Genomic DNA, 6,811 nt, shown 5'->3' on the forward strand with positions numbered 1-6,811 from the left:
CTCATAAGGTTAAGGCAAACTCATTTAGCAGCAACTCTGACCTGATATATAATCTATATATATACAGATATTATATAGATTATATAGCCTTTATTTTATCATACTTAGGCTTAATACTAATGCATTCTTATTGGGATGAATATTAATATGTTTCATTATAAGATGCTACTCCACACCCACTGAGTTATTACAGAAAATATGGTATATGCATTATATTCCTGTCTAAAATCCTAACAATTCTGAGTTCTGAAACACATCTGGCCCAAGGGTTTTAGATAAAGGAGAATGCCTATATTAAGTATGAGATATCGATTTCTCTTACTCTCTATTTTTTTTATCTACTATATTCAAAATATATACCCAAATAATGCCCTATATTTATTATTTTATATCTGAAAAAGTGGTCTTATTGAAAAGTGCTTTCCTCGTTTTATCTGTTTTAATATCAGCTAAACATTGTTGAAAACTCCATGTTTCTTATTCACATGTGAGACTTTTTAAATCAGTTTACAGGAAATGCTATACTTCTTGGGATCCTTGTGGCTCATTTCCATCAGATGAATCATCATCATCCTCACATGAATCATAAGCAGAACAATTTAAAGTATAGAATTAAAAAATATATTTAGTAGGAACACTATTTCAAAATGCATTTAAAAGACTAATTCACATTTACAAACCACTGACATCTAGCAGTCTCAGCTGATGAAAGTAAAATTTTTATAGATTAAGATGTAAAGGGAACAACAATAAACATATTATCATTATAAAGAGCAAAAAACAACTAAAATATATTTAGGAATGAACTGAACAAGAAATGTGCAGGATTTTTAAAAAATATTTTATTTATTTATTTATTTGACAGAGAGAGACTCAGCGAGAGAGGGAACACAAGCAGGGGGAGTGGGAGAGGGAGAGGGAGAAGCAGGCTTCCCACTGAGCAGGGAGCCTGATGTGGGGCTTGATCCCAGGACCCTGGGATCATGACCTGAGCTGAAGGCAGATGCTTAACGACTGAGCCACCCAGGTGCCCTGAAATGTGCAGGACTTATGTAAAAAAAAATGCTACTGGGAAACCAAAAGAAAATGGGTAAATCAAGGGGCCATGTTTTTAGATGGCATAATTGGTTTCCAAAGGAAAAGTAATCAGGTGAATTTAAAGTGAAAGAAGTTTATTTGAAGGAAGAGAGGTACCTTGTATAGATCCCCAAGAGCACAAAGGGTAACAAGGTCTTAGTAGGGGCAAACCAGGCTGTGGAAAGCCCCAGAATCCAGGCAGCTGCCCCGCCACCCTCTTCTGGCTTCTTAGCTCTGCTTCTCTCCTGACTGCCTCTCAGGGCCCACTTTCTCTACGCTACCTATCTGTGGGTCAAACCTCTCTCCCTGCTTTACCTTTGTGTCATCATTTTCTAGGTAAAGAGACCAGTTAAGACTAATTGCAAATTTCTGGGAGAAACAATCTGATTGGACCAGCTTTCTACCAACCTGCTAGTCTAATCAGCTATAGCAGAGGAGGGGAGGGTCAAGTAGGCATCTACTCATTAACAGAAGATAAAGATGCATACTGGGACATGGGGGAGTAGTGCAGACAAGTTGAAGGGCATGTCTATTACAGACGAGCAGATTCCATATTGTGGAGAGGCAATATGACATAGAGGTAAAGAGCACAGGCTCTGTTTCCTGACCTCAACAAGTAATCTATGCATGAGTTTCCTCATCTGTAAAGTGAGAGGGGTAACAATCGAGTTCTGTAGATTAAAAAACACAAATAGCACTAAAAAAACTACAGAGTTATTTTTATAATATGCCCATTTTCCCTAAATTAATCCAAAAAATTAATGCAATTTCAATCAAAATCACAACTCTTCTAATTTGACAAAGTAAATTTAAAGTTACTATAAAAGAGACAATGAAACACTATATCTATGGCAAGGATGACACAGAGTAGAATGGGAAGAGAACATAGACTGATGCAAGTTACTGGTAATGTAGTTCTTAGGTTGGCGGTTTGCTTCGTGTTATTTTTTTTTTTAAGATTTTATTTATTTATTTGACAGAGAGAGAGATCATAAGTAGGCAGAGAGGCAGGCAGAGAGAGAGAAGGAAGCAAGCTCTCCGCCAAGCAGACAGCCCGATGCGGGATTCGATCCCAGGACCCTGAGATCATGACCTGAGCCGAAGGCAGAGGCTTAACCCACTGAGCCACCCAGGCACCCCTCATGTTATGTTTTTTAAGTTTTCTACATATCAAATAGATTTTAAAAAGACAGTTCTTAAAGAATACTCTGAAAAAGAAATCTACTAAGCAGGGACTTACCCCACCAGAAATTTAAAAACAATGTTAAGATATATTAAAATAATAATATTGCCATCTAATAACAAATAAATCAATGTTATAGAAAATAAAGTACATATAGAAAGAGTGCAGTACAGATTTTAAATCTATAGTGAAGACTGAGTATTTTTTTTAAGATGTTATTTATTTATTTGACAGAGAGAGAGAGAGATCACAAGTAGGCAGAGAGGCAGGCAGAGAGAGAGGGGGAAGCAGGCTCTCCGTTGAGCAGAGAGCCTGATGCAGGGCTTGATCCCAGGACCCTGAGATGATGACCTGAGCCAAAGGCAGAGGCTTAACCCACTGAGCCCCCCAGGTGCCCCTCAAATAAATAAACAAAATCTTTAAAAAAAAAAAATCCCATGACCTTAAACTTCTACTTATTTTACTTACTTATGGGTTCTGATTCTGATTAATTCTACGTAAACTGAGTTTTTACATAGTACAAAATTGTGCATAATTTTATGGTATACACTTTATATAACCTTACCACATATTTTTTCTTGTATTCCTAGTTATCTTTATATTTAGTGTACAAATCATGTCAGGAGAGTCCATTCTCCTCTACTCCACTTCCCTTTCCCCCTTCTAAATAAGTTTCTTTGAAAGTTATGACCAGGAAAAGAAAAAGAAAGAAAGAAAGAAAGCTATGACCAGGGACTCCTGGGTGGCTCATCCGGTTAAGTCTCTGCCTTTGGCTCAGGTCAGGATCCTAGGATTCTGGAATCAGTGCACATCAGGCTCCTTGCTCAGCGGGGAGCCTGCTTCTCCCTCTGCCTGCCATTCCCTCTGCTTGTGCCCTCACTCTCTCTTCTGTCTCTCTGACAAATAAACAAATAAAATCTTTAAAAAAAAAGTTATGACCATTTACAGTTGTCCCTTGAACAACACAGGAATTAGGGGCACCAACCCCTCCCAAGTAGAAAATCCACACGTAACTCTTGACTCCCCCAAAACTTTGTTATTATTATTATTTAAGTAGGCTCCATGCCCAGAGTGGAGCCCAACAGAGGGCCTGAATTTGCCACCCTGAGATCAAGACGTGAGCTGAGGTCAAAAGTTGGACACCTAACAAATTGAGGCACACAGGCACCCCAAAAAACTTTATTAATAATAAACTGACTATTCTTACTGACAACATAAACTGTTAACACATATTTTGTACAACAAAGTAAGCCAGAGAAAAATATTAAGAAAATCATAAGGAAAATACATTTACAGTACTATACTGTATCAAAAAAAAATCCACATATAAGTGGATGGAAGCAGTTCAAATCTGTGTTATTCAAGGGTCAACTGTACTTTCTCAAGTGAATTTTAGTATCATTTTCTTAAGATCTATTTTTTTTGCATTTTAATTTAAACTTTTGACATACAAATAACTTAGAGATGAATTGTATTCTTTGCTATGTTAGTCCATCTGACATTATATGTTCTTTCTTTTTGTAAGACTTTTTTCTCCTTCAGCAAATGACCACCATAGGCCATATTAAAAAATGGTAATAATGGGGCACTTGGGTAGCTCAGTGGGTTAAGCCTCTGCCTTTGGCTCAGGTCATGATCTCAGGGTCCTGGGATGGAGCCCTGCATCGGGCTCTCTGCTCAGCAGGGAGCCTGCTTCCCTCCCTCTCTCTCTCTCTCTCTCTCTCTGCCTGCTTCTCTACTTCTGATCTCTTTCAAATAAATGAAGTCTTTAAAATAAAACAATACCCATAGTTTGAATTCTCTAAACTGAACCCTCACCATGTCTATAAGGTGGAAGTTGTAGCTGCGTTTAAAAAAAAAATGGTAATAATGTGTGGCTTAGTTGGTTAAGCATCTGCGTTCAACTCAGGTCATGATCCTGGGATCCTGGGATTGTGCCCCACATTGGGCTCCTTGCTCAGTGGGGAGCCTGCTTCTCCCACTACCCTCCCCCCCACCGCTTGTGCTCTCTCAAGCTCTCTCTATCTGAAATAAATAAATAAAATCTTTAAAAATATGGTAATATTTGTAATTACATTTCATTCAAAGGTTAATATTCCTGATATACAAAAACACTTGTAATTTTTAAATGTAAATACTTCAGTTTTAAACCAGGAGTAATTGACGAGCAATGCACAAAAACAGAGCCAGTCAGGGGCACCTGGGTGGCTCCTTGGATTAAGCCTCTGCCTTCGGCTCAGGTCATGGTCTCAGGGTCCTAGGATCGAGCCCTGCATCCGGCTCTCTGCTCAGCGGGGAGCCTGCTTCCCCCTCTCTCTCTGCCTGCCTCTCTGCCTACTTGTGATCTCTTTCCCTGTCAAATAAATAAATAAATAAATAAAATTAAAAAAAAAAAAAACAGAGCCAATAAATATACGAATGATGTTGTTTTATAGTCAACAAAAATGTAAATTAAAACAAGATGACAAAAATGTTCAAAAGGTGATAAAGATCTCAAAGCCTAACAGTACTGAAGATTAGCAAGAAGTTGAAGACACAGGTAGAAAAGTAATAAATATATTTCATGGGGAGAGTCTGGTAACATCATCTAGACTCTTCTTATAAAAGTATATTCCTTGGGGTTCCTGGGTGGCTCAGTGGGTTAAAGCCTCTGCCTTCGGCTCAGGCCATGATCCCAGAGTCCTGAGATCGAGCCCCGCATCTGGCTCTCTGCTCAGCAGGGAGCCTGCTTTCCACCTCTCTCTCTATTTGCCTGCCTCTCTGCCTACTTGTGATCTCTGCCTGTCAAATAAATAAATAAAGTCTTAAAAAAAAAGTGTATTCCTTTCATCCAGTACTTATATTTCCATGAATTTATTATAAGGAAATAATCAGAAATATGTACAGATTTATCTATGAGAATAATTATCTAGCAGAATTGTTTAAATGAGTATATTCTTTTTTTAAGTTTTTATTTAAATTCTAGTTATTTAACATTTAGGGTAATACTGGTTTCAGAAGCAGAATTTAGTGATTCATCACTTACATATAACACCCAGTACAAGGGCACCTGGGTGAGGAACCTGGGTGGCTCAGTGGGTTAAACTGCTGCCTTTAGCTCTGGTCATGATCCCAGTGTCCTGGGATGGAGCCCCATATTGGGTTCCCAACGAGTGGGGAGCCTGCTTCTCCCTCTCCAGCTCCCCCATGCTTGTGTTCCCTCTCTCACTATCTCTCTCTGTCATAAACAAATCTCTAAAAACAACAACAACAACAAAAACAAGGGCACCTGGGTGGCTCAGTCAGCAGCACACTCCTGATTTCCCATCAGGCCACGATCCCACGGTAGTGAGATCAAGCCCCTCATGGTATCCTGTGCTGAGCACGGAGTCTGCTTTGGATTTTTTTTTTTTTCTCTCTCTCTCTCTGCTCCTATCCTGCTTGCATGCACACACACTCTCTCTCAAAATTAATAAACAAATATTTAACACCCAGCACTCATCACAAGTCCCCTCCTTAATACCCATCACCCATTTTGCCTATCCCCCACCACCTACTTCCCTCCAGCAGCCTTCAGTTTGTTCTCTATAGATAAGTCTCTTATGGTTTGCCTCCCTCTCCTTTTTTTCTCTCCTTCTCCTTTGTTCATCTGTTTTGTTTCTTAAATTCCATATGAGTGAAATCATATGGAATGTCATTCTCTTATTTTCTTTAGCATAATACACTCTAGCTCCATCCACATCATTACGAATGGCGAGTTTTCATTCCTTTTGATGACATCTGGTATTATTTGTACATGTGAAAAACTGTAAATACCCTAAAAGCCCAACAATTTAGGGACTAGTTGAACAAATTATATCCACACAGCCATTAAAAATGATTATTTAAATTTACCTGGAACGCTATGAGACACTTCTGTCTTTAAAAACAAACAAAACAAAACAAAACTTTATGTGAAGTCTCCCAATTTAAAATAGCAGGGTGTTAATACTGTTATTTCTGGGTGGTGAGATTGTGGGTGAGTGGTGAGTTCAACTTTCTTTTATAAACATTTATGTACTTACTATCAGTTTTGCAGGGAGCAGTCACTTTTTGAAAGCAGTTTTCTTCTTACCATCATAAAATACAAGTAAACTATTACTTTGCGGGGGGTGGGGGGAGCGGGCATGGGGCGAGGACCCGCAGGGGCGGGGCGGGGTGAAAAGGCTCGTGAACACTGGAGCCTAGCCTTGCGGCTCCGCGGCAGCACGCAGACCGGAAACACGCCACGCGGACCTTGGGAATTCTGGGTAATGCACGGAGGCCGCATTACTTCACGAGAACTTACCATTTGAAAGAAAAACCAATACCGCTTTCCCTTAACACAACATTTGCTATTGACTTAAGCTGGTGTAGGGACTTTCTATCCAGAGAGGGGAACGGGGAAAAGTATGAAGACGGAAAGGTGTTTTCTTGAAAGTGAAAAACCCTTCCTCACTTCCCACCCTTCCCCCACCATCCGCTTTCTCTCCCTCGGGAGGGGCCTCAAGGCCGCCTCTGGGAAGGGCGTTTCGATGGGCACACAGCAAAGGG

General features: G+C 39.7%; 1 long non-coding RNA gene across 1 annotated transcript in view; it reads right to left on the reverse strand.

The window, feature by feature from the left end:
- Window positions 1–6,478, reverse strand: part of LOC308349607 — a 152,525-nt gene extending 146,047 nt beyond the window's left edge. The window contains exon 1 of the long non-coding RNA XR_013967477.1: window positions 6,304–6,478. This is a non-coding gene — a long non-coding RNA (uncharacterized lncRNA). The remainder of the gene's footprint in view (window positions 1–6,303) is intronic.
- Window positions 6,479–6,811: the final 333 nt, after the last annotated feature.

Source organism: Martes martes (assembly GCF_963455335.1).
Source record: "Martes martes genome assembly, chromosome: 9".
NCBI lineage: Eukaryota > Metazoa > Chordata > Mammalia > Carnivora > Mustelidae > Martes > Martes martes.